We start from the raw sequence: 15450 nt of genomic DNA, 5'->3' as shown, positions 1-15450 counted from the left end.
ACTAATAAATCTTGGAGATTAGGGTTACAAATTTCAAGTTCATTTTCATAATGTGCTGTAACAATACCTGAATCAGGAACCGGCTCAGTACTTCACAGGAGCTTCCTAACAGGAACACTTCCTTCACAGGAGCAGGAGTGTTGACAGATCAATCTTTCCTAAAACACTCAACCTGATTTAATTATTTTCTACCTCTAATGATGATGAATAGTCAGTTGAACCTAACTGAAAAAGATTAGGGTTAACACTTGTGGTTTAACCCAGCAGGAAGCTAAGCACCACAAAGCTGTTTGCTTACTCCCACCCCCCTGAGTGGGATGAGGAAGAGAATTAAAAGGGTAAAAATGTGAGAACTCATGAGTTCAGATAAAGACAGTGTAATGAGAAGAGAAGAGAAGAGAAGAGAAGAGAAGAGAAGAGAAGAGAAGAGAAGAGAAGAGAAGAGAAGAGAAGAGAAGAGAAGAGAAGAGAAGAGAAGAGAAGAGAAGAGAAGAGAAGAGCGAAGTGATTCACAATGTAATTGCTCATCGCCATCTGACTGATGCCCAGACAGTCCCCTTGCAATGGTCCCCAGGCCAAATCCCCCCACTTTTATTGATGAGCATGATATCAAATGAAATATTTCTTTGGTCAGTTTGGGTCAGCTGTCCTGGCTGTGTCCTCTCCCAGATTCTTGTGCACCCCCAGCCTTCTTGCCAGCAGGATAACATGAGAAGAAAAAATTCCTTGACTTAGTATAAGCACTGCTCAGCAGCAACTAAAACATTAGAGTGTTTTCAACTTTATTTTCTTCTTAAGTACAAGACCTAGTACCATATCAGATACTATGAAGAAAATGAACTCCATTGCAGCTGAAACCATGAAAATGCTGAACGTTTTTGAAAACTTAGGCATTTGCTTCTCAAATAATGCTATAGACCATCCATAAATTGCTTACTAGTCTGATAGCCATAAAGATGTAGTCATCTTTTATTAATTTCTGTTTTGTCTCACTTACGTGTAATTAAAGTTTCCTATTTAATATTTTATACTACGTACTGAAAAACTGTTTTCCTCTGTGACTCTTGTGACTATTTCTTGAAACTGTCTTGCTGTTTACAGTTTTCCCAGTATATTAACCCCTGCAAGTAGATGTCATTGATAAACTTTTTTTTCCTCCCTCCCTCCCTTCCTTTTGTTAAGGGATACTTCTGTTTCCCCTAGCAGAATGGGTCTCCCCAGGCATCCGGGATTTACTGAGAGAGTCAACTTTTAATTAAAGCAACAGGAATTTAATGGTACCCATATATCACCTTGAGCTGCGTGCCTCCAAGGAGGGACCCTGCTCAAAACTTTTCATGATACATGTGCAATCTTTTTTTTTTTTTTTTTAATCTGTTTTTGTCTAATCATTTCTCAACACATATTCATTATGTTCCTACAGATAGGCAGTTCTTTGTTGCAGGACAGGATGGCTTCTGTTATCTCCCCAGGCAGGATGTCTTCTGTTATCCAAAAAGGATCTGATCTGGCACTGTCTTTGGTCAAACTGTCCCCTCTTCCCCATCAACACCACCCAGGACCCCCACATTCACCATTGCTCAATCACCACCACATATCAGGTTCAGGTGATACAGAACTGATACTTTTGCCTAAGGCTTCACTAAATTTACTCTACTAATGTGAAAAAATACCTACCTGAATTCCTTACATACCAGCAGCTTGTTTCCCTTTCCCTTTCCCTTTCCCTTTCCCTTTCCCTTTCCCTTTCCCTTTCCCTTTCCCTTTCCCTTTCCTTTTCCCTTCCCCTTCCCCTTCCCCTTCCCCTTCCCCTTCCCCTTCCCCTTCCCCTTCCCCTTCCCCTTCCCCTTCCCCTTCCCCTTCCCCTTCCCCTTTCCCTTTCCCTTCCCCTCTCTCTCTCTTTAATTCTCAAGCAAGTAAATATTAATCTGAAACCGAGCTCAAGCAAATATCTAAAACTTTAAACCATAGCAGCTACAAGAAGATAGTAGAAGCCAGAATCAACAAATTACCCAATATTCTGCTTGCACTTATCTTTTCCAATGCTGTAAGTGACAATTCTGCATCATTCAGCTGGGTGGGAGGGAGAGATGTTTCGGGCTGAAGAAAAAGAGAACTTTGTTTAGATCAGGAAATCTGGTATCGTAACGACTATATCATATAGTACTACTATAATATCTTCACAGAAAAAAAAAAAAAAGTTAATTATAAAGCAAATTTATTTTGCATAAATTTCCTGTGAAACATGTGCACTGCTTTTTTAATTTAAATGTCTTTTTCAGAAGAAAGAAAAAAAAAAAGTCTTGCTTTGTTTGAAAATATTAAGATACATTAAGCTAAAATATCATTATACTTCACAGTTTAGGTGACATTTCTCACATAGGCATGGAGAAATTCTAGCTTTCTTTTTTTTTTTTTAACTCAGTAATTCTTTAAATATTTGCTTGAGATATCTTAAAAGATCTTATCCAGAAGTAGATAATAGGGAGTTTCTTAATATTAAAAAAAATAATAATAAAATGCTTTCAGTTTACGCTCTGTAAATGACTTTTAATTTTTGGACATTTCAATCATTGTTTCTGTATGTCTTTAGAAGCATAGATTCATTTTATGGATTTATTCCTTCAGTCTTATTAATTAATAAAAACATTGGACACATAATTTTAGGAATACCAAAATTCTTTCTTTCACACCAAATAAACTAGTAAACAACTTTATAAATGAAAAAAAAAAAAGTTATTAAAAAAAATCACAATTATTAAATATAACCTTAGAATTTGGAAATGGATTTCATGCAAATAAATACATTTTCCATTGTCTTGCAAACATATATATGTATATTTTTTTCCTTTTACAGGTCATTTAAACTCCATAATGTTTTGGGACATGCATGGAAAGTACTTTGCATGTACTTTAAAATGACCTATGGCAGTGATTTTATATCATCATTAGTAGGTCAGGAAATACATCAGATTTCAGTAGAAACCCATTCAATTTAATAAGATAAAGTGCTTGCAAAACTTGAGGTTTTGTATTTGACTCACCAAAAATTTTGTATACGGTGCAATGTAATTTATATTCATATTTTGTTTTGCAAGTAGCATCACTTCTGAGAGAATCCTTCTACATGAAATGGAAAATATTAAGTATCTACTTTTTCAGGAAAATACTAGTCTATGGCTTGCCATAACATATATGAAATACAATATTATATTGTGAATAGTGGGTAGACAAAGTCAGACTGATAGACAAACCTATTGTAAGAATTACAGTCTTAGAAGGACACATTAAAAATGTTTCCAATCCTTCTTATCTCCATTTTCGTACTTACATAGTGCATCAAGATGTTATATGTAGTGTCTTAAAAAGAATTTAATGAATTCATAAGTGGGAGTGTTTACTCCAAGCATACGTGTTGATTTCTAAGTCAAGAGAAGAGCTAAACACATGTATGAGGTGATGTAGAATGGGGAGAATTGTCAAGGATTTAACAAAATAAGGCAGAAAGCTGCTCTTTTTCTTCTCCAGTGACATATTAAAATGCTTCACTCAGAGACAGGAAAATAACAAGAAGAAAACAAGCCATTGCTTTCTTTTCCATTATAATATGAAATTAGCCGTATCACTGAAGTCAGTGATGTAAAAACATTCACTATTCAGAGGAAAGAAAAAAAAAAGTTAGCTTTTTGTTTGTTTTGTTTTTGTAGCCTTTAAATCTCTTCCCCTAATAAGCGTCACTACATTTAAAAAGGTAACAAAGTCCAAGTTATTACATGTTTTCAGACATAGGGGAATGTTATTTATGCATCTTTCTTATGCTGGCTAACTGTTGAGCATGCATCTTCATTCTAGAGGACTTAAATATATTTGGTTCCCCCAAATATCCTGATAAGAAGAAAACAAGAACCAACTGTTGGATGTTTTGATTTAAGAAGACCCCAAAATCTCCTATGTTATCTTACGTATTTTATTCATTAACATCACTTTAAGAGTCTTCTATATTTATAGTTCTATTTGTTTGTGAAGGTGAATGTTTCACATCAGAAAAATGGTGTCTAGGTTTTCATTTTGAAAAGAAAGATTTGGAAAAAAAAAAGAAAAAAAGAAAAAAAAAAAGAAAAAAAAGAATTATTTTCAATACTAATAATTTTCTAGTTAAGTCATCAAATCAAAATTATTCTAATATTCCAATCTAATTGTTCATGTCCAGCTGCATTTCTGCAGGAATGGTTATCTGCAGTTACTACTGAAGACCTTAAAAAGCACTCCATAATTTCCTTCTTTACAGCTCTACTCCCAACCTGAGTTTCAAGCACCTGGTGAGGTAAATAGCTTTATTTATGTATTTTTTTTTTTCTTGTTTTGTGTTACTTCCAATCAGAAATGGAAGCATAAAAGAGAATAATTACTATATTTTCTTGTTTACAGGGGTCCAAAGATAATACTTTTGTTTGTATATACGCTTCACCCTGCCCTTGAGAACTCATTATTGTTATATGTGCTAAATGAAGAGGCTATACTAAAGAAATATGGTAGATCACCTTTGACATATGAATGTATGAAGTGGTTGTGTTCAGTACAATGAACAATGGTCTCATCATTATTAATTGTGCCACAGCTGCTAATGCTTCAAAAAGGGAATGACAAAAAGAAACATTGAAAAAAAGTATGAAATAGTTACATAAAAGATTTATAGAGAAAGATTTCTGAATGTAAAGAGCTCTGAAAGTGCTTAAAGAAAAATGGATTTAGGGTCACAGAGGCTTTCGGGGTGGCAGTGTGATTTAGAAGAGGCATGTAATATGAGGGTACATTATGAATGTTATAAAATTTAAAGACAAATAATTTGAGGTAGCAAAACAAGTTATTAGGAGGATAGGAAGTTAGGAATAGAATACTTAACGGTACTTTTGAGCAAGTAGGATGGTAACAAGTCCCTGCTCTAAATATCACTATCATATCTCGTTTAAAGGTATGGTGAAAGTTCTGGGAAAAGTTTCCCAGGAAGGCTCTGGAATTACCACCTTGGAGATGCTCAAAACTGAGCTGCATAAGACTCTGAACAACATGCTCTAACTTCAGAGTTAGCTTGACTGGAGCATAACGTTGGAGCAGATGACCTCCAGGAGCTCCTTCCAATCCAATTTATTCTATGATGCTATGATTCAGCTTGTCACAGACTGTTCTGAAACACTTGACAGGATAAAAGTTTTAAGAAATTAACATATTGTTCCATAAAAGATTTTTTTTTTTCCAAAGAGTGTTTAAGTATATAGTATATAAGAAAGTTGAATAAGGACCACATTTCTGATCTGTAAGCAATTCTACATTTTTTGTGCTATTCCTTTCCTGCATATGATTAAAAAAAAAAAAAAAAAAAAACACTTTTTGAAATTTCCCAAAAAGCAAAATTCTGAAAACAACAGTAGCAACAATAAAAGTACCCATAGCAATTAAAACATCTCCCTCTGCAGAACTATTTTCACAATATTCTCTTATAATAGTGTTTTAAAACAGAACCATTACCTTTTTCTTTCCCAAATGCTCCAAATATAATTTGCTGGTTGTGCCAATGTTCTGCTACATTCCATTCCATGCTTAAATGAGCACTCCTACAGAAATTTGATTCCTAATATTTCTGAGCAAATGATAGAAAACTGAAACACCTCAACAACTATTTAATCTTTGCTGTCTCTAAAATCCCATTAGAAAAACCTTCTGTCAATCAAAACCTTTCTTTGTTTGTTTGTTTTAGGAAAAAAATATTTATTCTAAGATTCATCTCAATAATTAAAGCACAAGAACATAAAGCTGAAAAACCTGTTTTTTGTCTTTCACAAAAATACGAATTATTTATATAAACTATTACAAGGCTTTTGTTCAGCTTAAATAATATCTTGGAAGCTACTGTTACATTTCATCATAACTTTCAGAGAATTGATATTTACTCCTCTGTCATTGAGCTTTAAGTATGTATAACTAATATACCAGGTATTAATTTGCCAAAATATATTAATGTAATCATTTGAAAAACACTTTTTGTAGATACAGGATCTGCTTCTGAAAAACTATATTTACAGCTGTATGTAACTACCAGTAAATAACCACAAAAACAGCAAAACAGCTCTCCTTGACAGTGATACTTAGCACTGGATGATATATATTTCAATGATAAAGTTGTTAAATTTACAGACAAGATAAACATGTCCATTGAATCCACATATATATACAAGAATGGATAGTTCAATTTATTATAGGTAAGATTAATATTCTTAAATTCATTAGCCTACACTACGTAGAAGATAGGTAACATAATAGTTGTTTTTTGTTTGTTTGTTTGTTTGTTTGTTTTTCTCATGACCGTAGTCTAAAAATTTCAAAATAATAATGCCAAGGTCAACAGATATTCTTTTCCTCACTATTGAATACTTAGTGATAGAGCATTTTGTAATAAAAGTCATCATGAAGACAGGCAGGAAGGGTGTCTTTATTTTATTTTATTTTATTTTATTTTATTTTATTTTATTTTATATTTTATTTAATTTTATATTTAATTTAATTTTATTTTATTTTATTTTATTTTTTAGGAGAAAACATGAAGTTCTGGTGCTTTTAAGGCTTCTTAAACAGCCAATATCAATTACTAAGAAATTCTCCTGATTAATAAATTGTGCTTTTTATGTTCCATTCAGGGTAGAAAAATATATTCTTAGGAAAAAAAACACATTGGTAGTCACAATGTGTTCTGGGTTATGTATTGTATATAAATTGGTCTGTTTCTAGCTTGTTATTAAAAGCAGGAGAAAAAAGAGGAAGAAGTAAAAACATTTTTTCAAGTGTTAGCAGCTGCAGAAAGTATATATTATCTCAAAGAATTTCAGACAGAGGCAAAATTTCAGCCTATCAGGGTGTTACAAACTCAATCTGCTTTATGTAATGATATACTGAAATGATAAAATGACAGCTAAACTCCAAAACCTGAAAGGTTTGTATATTAACTTTAAGATATAATGTAAAGCCTTCATTAACTTTGAATCTTTTCCAGATGGAACTTAAGAGCAGAATATCATAAATCAGATGTTTACCCTCAGAGGGTAACCTCCTACTGTCACTGAAGTCTCAGTGACTGAAATCTAGGGGATGATAAGTGTATTTTTATTTAAATACCATTGTGATGTTTGCAATACATTAGGGATAGATATGACCTTGCATTTTATGTGCAGTATTCCTGTCTACAATTGCTTCCTTTAGTGCTCAATTGTGATGGCAGTTACATGATGTGATACTGATTTTGGCCAAGACAGCTTCTTCTTCATCCTCAGGTTCAAATGCTCAGGTTCACAGGTTCTTTCCTTATTTTTATGCCTGGGCATATGTGTAGCTGCATTACCTCTTCTTCTAAATCATTAGGTGGTATATGTTTCCCATGTTAGCTTTTAGTAATTGGATCCTTCCATTCAAGAACTATAATCTTAGAGTCTTCTATGTCTTTGTTGTCACAATAATATTTTACCATTTTAGCACTATAAACTTTAAATTGTTTTATTAATTTTCAGTAGCTGGTTATATATATATACATATATATATACATATATTTGGTTTTCTTCCATTTTCTTTTGCCGTCTGGTATTCTTTGGATGATTCGCACATCCAGAAGCCCTACTGTCCTCCAGACTCCTAAACAGACCTGTGTTTTCCATTCTGTTCTCTCAAGGTGAAGCAAGATAGACTGTAACATAGCCTACATCAACCTTTCCCCCACAAAGACCATCTACATAATCTTTTGCTATAATGAAAGAGTCGTAATAGATACTCTGTTAAACTCTATCTTTTTTGTTTGTGTGTTTGTTTGAAAGGTAAGATACTTTACATTTACTTCTGGATCAGAGTATTCTCAAGTTAAAATTATACCTTCTGTTACAGTTTCCTGTTCATGTTTTCTTGAGTTGTGCAATTAGTAAAGACTTCGTTATCTATAAACAGTTAGCTCCATTTGAACTCATCTAAAAAGTTTAATTAAAAAATGAATCTTTTGATTCCATTGTTCCTTTAACTTTTATTATGAAAAAGTATATATATTAAAATATATAAGAAAAATGTTAAAAATATATATTTTTGTGGTCCTTCATCTTCAGTAGCTCTTTCTGTGCAAAACCATTAAGGAGATTCACAGGATAAGTAATAGTGTATACAGATAGTTTTTGCTTTTTCCTATATGGGCATGAAGAAGATGCAAGTCTGCTAGGGCTGGGAAGTTCTTACTAATCTTAGTTCCCAATTGTCTGTCCTATAGGAGATCGGGTATTGGAGTTGAGAGAGAGTAGAGAAGATATTTGAGTTATCTCAGGAAACTGAAATTGTGCTTTCAAAGTTTTTTTTTTTTTACTTTTTTTTTGTTTGTTTGTTTCCCAAGTGGAGATGTCTGTTAAAAGAAAAGTTCTCAGTGCAGATGAGTGGTGGAGAACATTATCATTAAATTCTAATAAGAGAGTGCAAAAAGTTATCTACAAAACAAATTGAATTACTCTTTTGAATGAAGAACTGAGATGAGTGATAGAGTTGACTTCAAAACCAGAGGGGAGGAAAATAAGTATCAGGCAGCGTGGCAGTGATTTTTAAGATGGCAAGGAGAAGTTAGAAACATATGGCTGAGAGGGAAGCATATTGCTAAGGGAAAAGGCTGTAGCTGAGATCATTTTCCTAGTGTTTTGGGCAGACTGATTTCTAAAGTCTGGGAAGGTACTTCAAGCCAAGTACTTCAAATATAGAGCAATCAACAGTTTATTTTACCAGAGCCAAACCAGATGTGAATTGATGGGAAGTTTAGAGCCTGGCAAACTTGCTAGATTCTGTCCTGCAGCTGCTGGAGCTTCAAGGGGATGAACAATCTGTAGTCAATTCAAAAGCAGTTGCTTTGGTCCAAAGGTGAAGTGACAGTTTAATGTGCCAGTCATGTCAGTGTAGGCTTTGTAGCAAAATAAAATACATACCTTGGAATTTTGCAGTCTGAATGGATTCAGGATGATGATAACCTCTAGAACAATTTTGGTTATGGTTGACTTTTTCTTTTTCTTTTTCTTTTTCTTTTTCTTTTTCTTTTTCTTTTTCTTTTTCTTTTTCTTTTTCTTTTTCTTTTTCTTTTTCTTTTTCTTTTCCTTTTCCTTTTCCTTTTTCTTTTCCTTTTCCTTTTCCTTTTCCTTTTCCTTTTCCTTTTCCTTTTATTTATTTGTTTTTAATGTCATGAGGACATCTCTATTTAATTAATATTTCAAATACATTTGCTTTTCTTTTTTATTCAGCGTTGTTCATAACTTATCATATCGGATGAATACTAAGGAACTCAAACCACTCTTCCGAGTAAAAAGATCCTGCAGCATAAGCAGATAATGCAAAAGGCTCTGTGCCAAGACACTGCTAAGACAGCAAATGGTATAGAAGAGCATGCCAAGGAATATGAACTTCCTAACAAAGTGCAGTCATCTTTCCAGTGATTCTGAATACATTAGAATTGCTGATTTACATGCATATACCTATCTGCACTTCCTTTTTGCCCTAAGCCTTTTGTTTAGATCAAACACCCTCTTCTGAATAAAATGATGGTCTACTGCAAAAGGAATACCAGTAAGTAAGATAAACGCAAGAAGAACCATACAGAAGTGTCCAGAAAGGAAAGAAACCATTAAAATGTTATCAGCTAAACATGTGAGGAAGGAATTAAAGACCAAGAAGGAACTAGGAGGACTGAAGTCAATAATCCTAGAGGCAGCTCTCAGTTGTTCTCTAAGAAGGAGAAACTGGAAGTCTGGTTAAATGCATAATGATAATGTTTCCTACAGCCTGGTGGCCTAGCATACTGCTGTGCTTTGCAGCCATCCTCATCATCCTGCACAAATTCTAGGTTTCCAAACCTTAGTCAAGGGAAATCAGAAATACCTATATAATATAGTGCTGAGTGGAGCGATAAGTGCTGAGGGAGCTGGCAGGTGTGATTGTGAGGCCAGTCTCTATAATCTTGCTTGTTTGTGGCAACAGGGAGAAATGCCTGAAGATAAGAAAGCAAATATCACTCCTATCTCCAAGAGGGGCAGGAGGGAGGACCCAGGGAACTACAGGCTGGTCAGCATCACCTCAGTCCCTGTGAAGGTGATGGAACAGCTAACCCTGCAAACCATTTGTAGGCACATGAATGTGAAGAAAATCATCAGGAGTAGTCAGCATGGATTCACCAAGGGGAAGTCATGCCTGACTAACCTGATAAGCTTCCATAATGAAATCACCAGCCTGATGGATGAGGTGGATATTGTCCTCCTGGACTTCAGTAAGGCCTTTCATATCATTCTCCATAAGATCCTCATACAGAAGCTGTTGAAGTATGGACTGGATGAGCAGAGAGTGAGGGAGATGGAAAACTGGCTGAACATCCAGGCCCAGATAGCAGGGGTCAGTGGTTCAATACTGAGTCCAGTTCTGTTTAATATCTTCATTAATGATTTGGATCATATGATAGAGTGCAGCCTCAGTAAATTTGTAGATGACATGAAATTATGGATAAATTCACCAAAAGGCTGTGCTTCCACCCAGAGGGACCTTGACAGGCTGAAGAAATAGGCTGACAAGAATGTCATGAAGTTCAACAAGAAGTGCAGATCATGCACCTTGGGAGGGACAACCTCAGACATTAGTACATGATTCCACTAACAATGTTAATGGTATTCTTGGCTGTATCAGGCAAAGTATCACCAGCAGGTCAAGAGACATGTTCCTTGTTCCTTCTGTTCTTTGTGTGTTTGTTTGTTTGTTTGTTTGTTGAGGTTCAACAAGGTGACATGGACAGTGGGATTGAGTGCACCCTCATCCAGTTTACCAATGACACCAACTGTGTGGTGTGGCTGACATGCTGGAGGGAAGGGTTGCCATCCAGAGGGACCTATTCAGGCTTGAGAGGTGGGCCTGTGCAAATCTCATGAAGTTCAACATGGCCAAGTGCAATGTCCTGCATCTGGGCTGGGGTAATCCCATTTACAAACAGACTGAGAGAAGAATGGATTGGAAGCAGCCCTGAGGAGAAGAGAAGGACCTGGGGGTATTTGTTGACAAGAAGCTTGCCATGAGCCAGCAATGTGTGCTTGCAGCCCAGAAAGCCAACCGTATCCCGGGCTGCATCAAAAGAAACAAGGTCAAGGGAGGTGATTCTCTCCCTCTGCTCTGCTCTCATGATACCCCACCTGGAGTACTGTTTTCAGATCTGGGGGCCCCCATCACAAGGACATGGACCTATTAGAACAAGTCCAAAGGAGGGACACAAAGATGATAAAAGTGCTGGAGTACCTGTCCTGTGAAGACAGGCTGAGATAGGAGTTTTCAGCATGGAGAAGAGAAGGCTCCAGGGAGACTTTATAGTGGACTTCTAGTACGTAAAGGGGGCCTACAGGAAAGCTGAGGAGGGACTCTTTGTCAGCAAGTGTAGTGATAGGAAAAGGAGTAGTTTCTTTAAACTTAAAGAAGGTAGATTTAGATTAGATATAAGGAAGAAATTATTTACTGTGAGGGTGATGAGGCACTGGAACAGGTTGCCTAGAGAAGCTGTGGGTGTCCCATCCCTGGAAGTGTTCAAGGCCAGTTTGGGTGGGGCTTTGAGAAAGCTGGTCTAGAGGGTTGTGTCCCTGCCCACGACGGAGAAGGTAGCGGTAGAGTTAAATTACCTTTAAGGTCCCTTCCAACCCAAACCATTCTATGATTCTATGATTTAAATGAGTAATTGTGCCTCGTACATTAGTTATAGACGGAGTACCACCTCCAGTTCTGCACTAGTCAATACTAGAGAGACATGGACATACTGGAGAGAGTCCAAGGGAGAGCCACAAAGATGATCGAGGGAATGGATCACATCTCTTATGAGGCTGAGAGAGCTGGGATTGCTCCGCCTGGAGAAGAGGATGCTCAGGGAGGATCTTATCAGTGTCTATAAATACCTGGAAGGAAGGCACAGAAAGGATGGAGCCATGATCTTTTCTTTGGTGCCCAATGCCAGGACAAAAGGCAATGGGTGCAAACCAGAACACAGGATGTTCCCTTTAAACTTTGGGAAACACTTCTTTTCTGTAAGGATGATGATGTATTGGAATAGGTTGCCCAGGGAGGTTGTTGCATCTCCTTTCTTGGAGACCTTCAAAATCTGTTTGGATATGATACTGGACAATGTGCTGTAGGTGTCCCTGCTTGCTCAGGGGTGTCATAACAGAGGACCTCCAGAAGTCTCTTCTAACCTTAACCATTCTGTGTTTCTTTGTGATTCTGCGAATATATAGACATGACCTCCCCATGGCACCATTCAAAGTGGTAATATCTGAACTCCTAAACACATGACTATCTTTGGAAAATTCTACTCAAAGGGACTTTGGTTAGACTGGAAAAGTATGTCTAAATGATATCCTTATATCTTTCATCTCAAACAGTTATCTTACTTTATTTTTTTTTTCTTTTGGGTCAAGAAATGTTCAATACTGAAATAGAACATTATGATGCAATGGAACAGGAACAAGAAGAAAATATTTGTTTACCATTTACTGTTTTTCTGTACATAAATATTCCTTGGACTAGTGCATTAATCATAAACTTATCCTCTCCTTTTTGACTAAGCTTATTTTGTCTTGATCCTGATCATGCTACATTTTATTGCTGGTGTAAATAGAGCTGAGTTTTCAAAATATCATGGGAAAACTAAAATTTCCATTTTCATCAAATTAGTTTAATTTTCTTATTTTAGCAGCTGGTGGTCAAACAGAGTTGTTATTCATTGTTTTCTGTTTCATAACAACTCAATAATTACTTCCTTGAGGCATGTTTAGCATGCTTTTAATGATCAGGCTCTTGAAGCTCTTGCACTGACCTCTCACAAATGAATTAATCTTATTTTCAGGCACATTGTTCTCTTTAAGATCAGACAGGATTACAAGTTATTAACATGCACCTATAAATCATATATAAATATTTTTGGCCATTTCTTGGTAATCTTGTGGATCCTTTTTTTTTTTTTTTTTTTCTTTAACATAAAACCTAAAAGTTATGTTAAAGATATTTTTACTGGATAGTTTATAGGTTGCTAAACAGAAAACAGAAAGAGAGTCAAGAAGGGTGAAACAAACAAACAAACAAACAAACAAACAAAAAAAACAAACAAGCAAGACAATTGGCAAAAGGGAAAAAGGAAAAAAATTAAAAAATGAGGTATCTCAACAGAGTCTGAAAGTGGCCAAATTGTACAAGATGTAGATACCTACAACGGTGTTTAGGTCCTCAGAGACATAAACTTTTTTTTTTTTTTTTTTTTTTTGCTTTGAGACCTAGTAAGTAATGTAAAAGATACAGGGTAGCCTTAACTGTGAATTTCAAATAAGAGCTCAATTTTGGTACACATATTTCAAATACATATAAAATTGATTTATTCATTCTGATAAATAAATGTTCATAAAATCCTGAACCTTAAATATTACAGTTTAGTGGAAGACTCCATATTTGAAATTCAAACAATTAGATAGTCTGCATCTCTAAAACACATTGCAAGAACATAAAAGGATGAAAAAGGAAGAAAACACAGAGGAAGAGGAGGTAAAAGACAGAAAGCAGCAAGAGGGAAATAGGGAAAAATAAATGCTCTAGCAGTTATATCTTTATAAAAAATGTATGGAAACAGAAGGCAAGGCAGTTTCCTTTATATAATCAAAACACATTAGTGTTCTGACTTCCTGCCTTTAGGATGCAAGATGAGGAACTCAGGCAGCTCTGGAAGCTGCCTTTGTCTAACCTGATGAAGCCATCTAAAAAGAGGTTACAGGCAGAGGGGTCAAACAACACTGGGAAGACTAAAACAATTCTGTGGAAATCCTTTTCAGAAACTTTATTTCACCTTGTATTGTAAAGGATGGAATTTCATCTGTCCCTTTCTGAAAGATATTGTTTAAATATAATGTGTTTTGGCATTGAAACAAAAATCAGACTTCCTGTGGGACTCCTAGTCTAATAAGTTCATTAGAATGGTAGAGCTCTCTTTGCTTCAGCCAGTTGTAAAATGACAGCACAGTAACACTAGGAAGAAAAAAAAAAGTATTCTGTGCCAGTGGGAAAGTAGCTGAAGGATACAGTAATAAATATGATTTAGTTCACTAAATAATTTATTTGTAAACAGGCATGCATGCATATTATGAAGGAGAGATGAAAAAGTGAGAGCAGACCCCTGTCTAATTAAAGAGGTGTATGAGAAGAACAGTCCAAGACACGTACCAAGGTACATTTCTACATTAAATGATCTAAGTGAAAGTTGACCAGAGTTGACTAGGATATCATTACAGTTTTTTGTTGTTGTTGTTATTGTTTTTGTTTGTTTCTATGCTTCTTTTTTTGTTTGTTTCTTTGTTTTTGTTTTGTGTGTAACTTTTAGAAGAGGCCAATGAAACCTGTCAGTGGATGGGTTTTAGTTTCTTGGTAGCAAAACTTTGAGATATTTTTCTATGAATTACTCTACCTTGAAATGAAGTATTTATTCTCATAGGAATTGTGATATGGTTTAGTATTTCATTCAGTTAAAAACACATTCACTTCTGAAGCATTCTTGGGATTTTATGTATTTGTCTCCTCGAAGAAAAATTCATTCTGTGTTTCCAAAAGACCTACAATGCAGAGAACTCATCTGAGAGGCAAATGTGGTTTTACCTCACCTTTATTTTTCACAGCTGCAAAACTTAAAGATGCTAATTCTTCTTGAAGAGTAGAATTAGCGATATACTCAGAATAGTTCCATTGTCTCTGTTTCTTTCAATTGTTCACGTGTTTCTCCCAAATCTCCCTTTTTCATTAATGGTAATAGTGTGTATATTAATTGGATATAGTTTCCAGATTTTCTATAGCAATTGTTTGTGCGGGTGTAGATAGTTATCTTTAAACTAAATAGTCACTTTTATATAAGTGTCTGAGTCCTGAAATGTCTGAAGAAATGATCCAGTAGACAGTAATAATGAATAAGCCTTTAAAAAGTGGACTAGTTTCAAATCCTCTTTGCTGTACTGTCAAAAATCACATTTTTAAATGTCTTCACTTAGCCTTCATCGCATACACAGATATCACTGGAGATGTGCAAGATGTTACTTTTTATTTAACTGAAAACTGGCATTTCAAAATTTGTACTTGTTCTAAATCAAATAAAGACTTGTTTTTCTGATAATTTCCTTAACATCTTTTTTATACTGTGAAACCCAGAACTGCATGCAGTATTCAAGGTGAGGCCACATGAATTCTAAGTATAGCAAGAGAACTACCTCTTTTGACTTGCTGGCTATGCTACGTTTGATGTATCTCTGAATTCCTTTTGCCCTCTTGGTTGCCAAGGCACACTGCTGACTCATGAGCAGCCTGCTGTCAACCAGCATACACAGATCCCTTTCTGCAGAGGTGCTT

Source organism: Cygnus atratus, chromosome 1 (assembly GCF_013377495.2).
Source record: "Cygnus atratus isolate AKBS03 ecotype Queensland, Australia chromosome 1, CAtr_DNAZoo_HiC_assembly, whole genome shotgun sequence".
Classification (NCBI taxonomy): domain Eukaryota; kingdom Metazoa; phylum Chordata; class Aves; order Anseriformes; family Anatidae; genus Cygnus; species Cygnus atratus.
The sequence above is the reverse complement of the archived record's forward strand: the minus strand, read 5'-3'. Positions refer to the sequence as shown.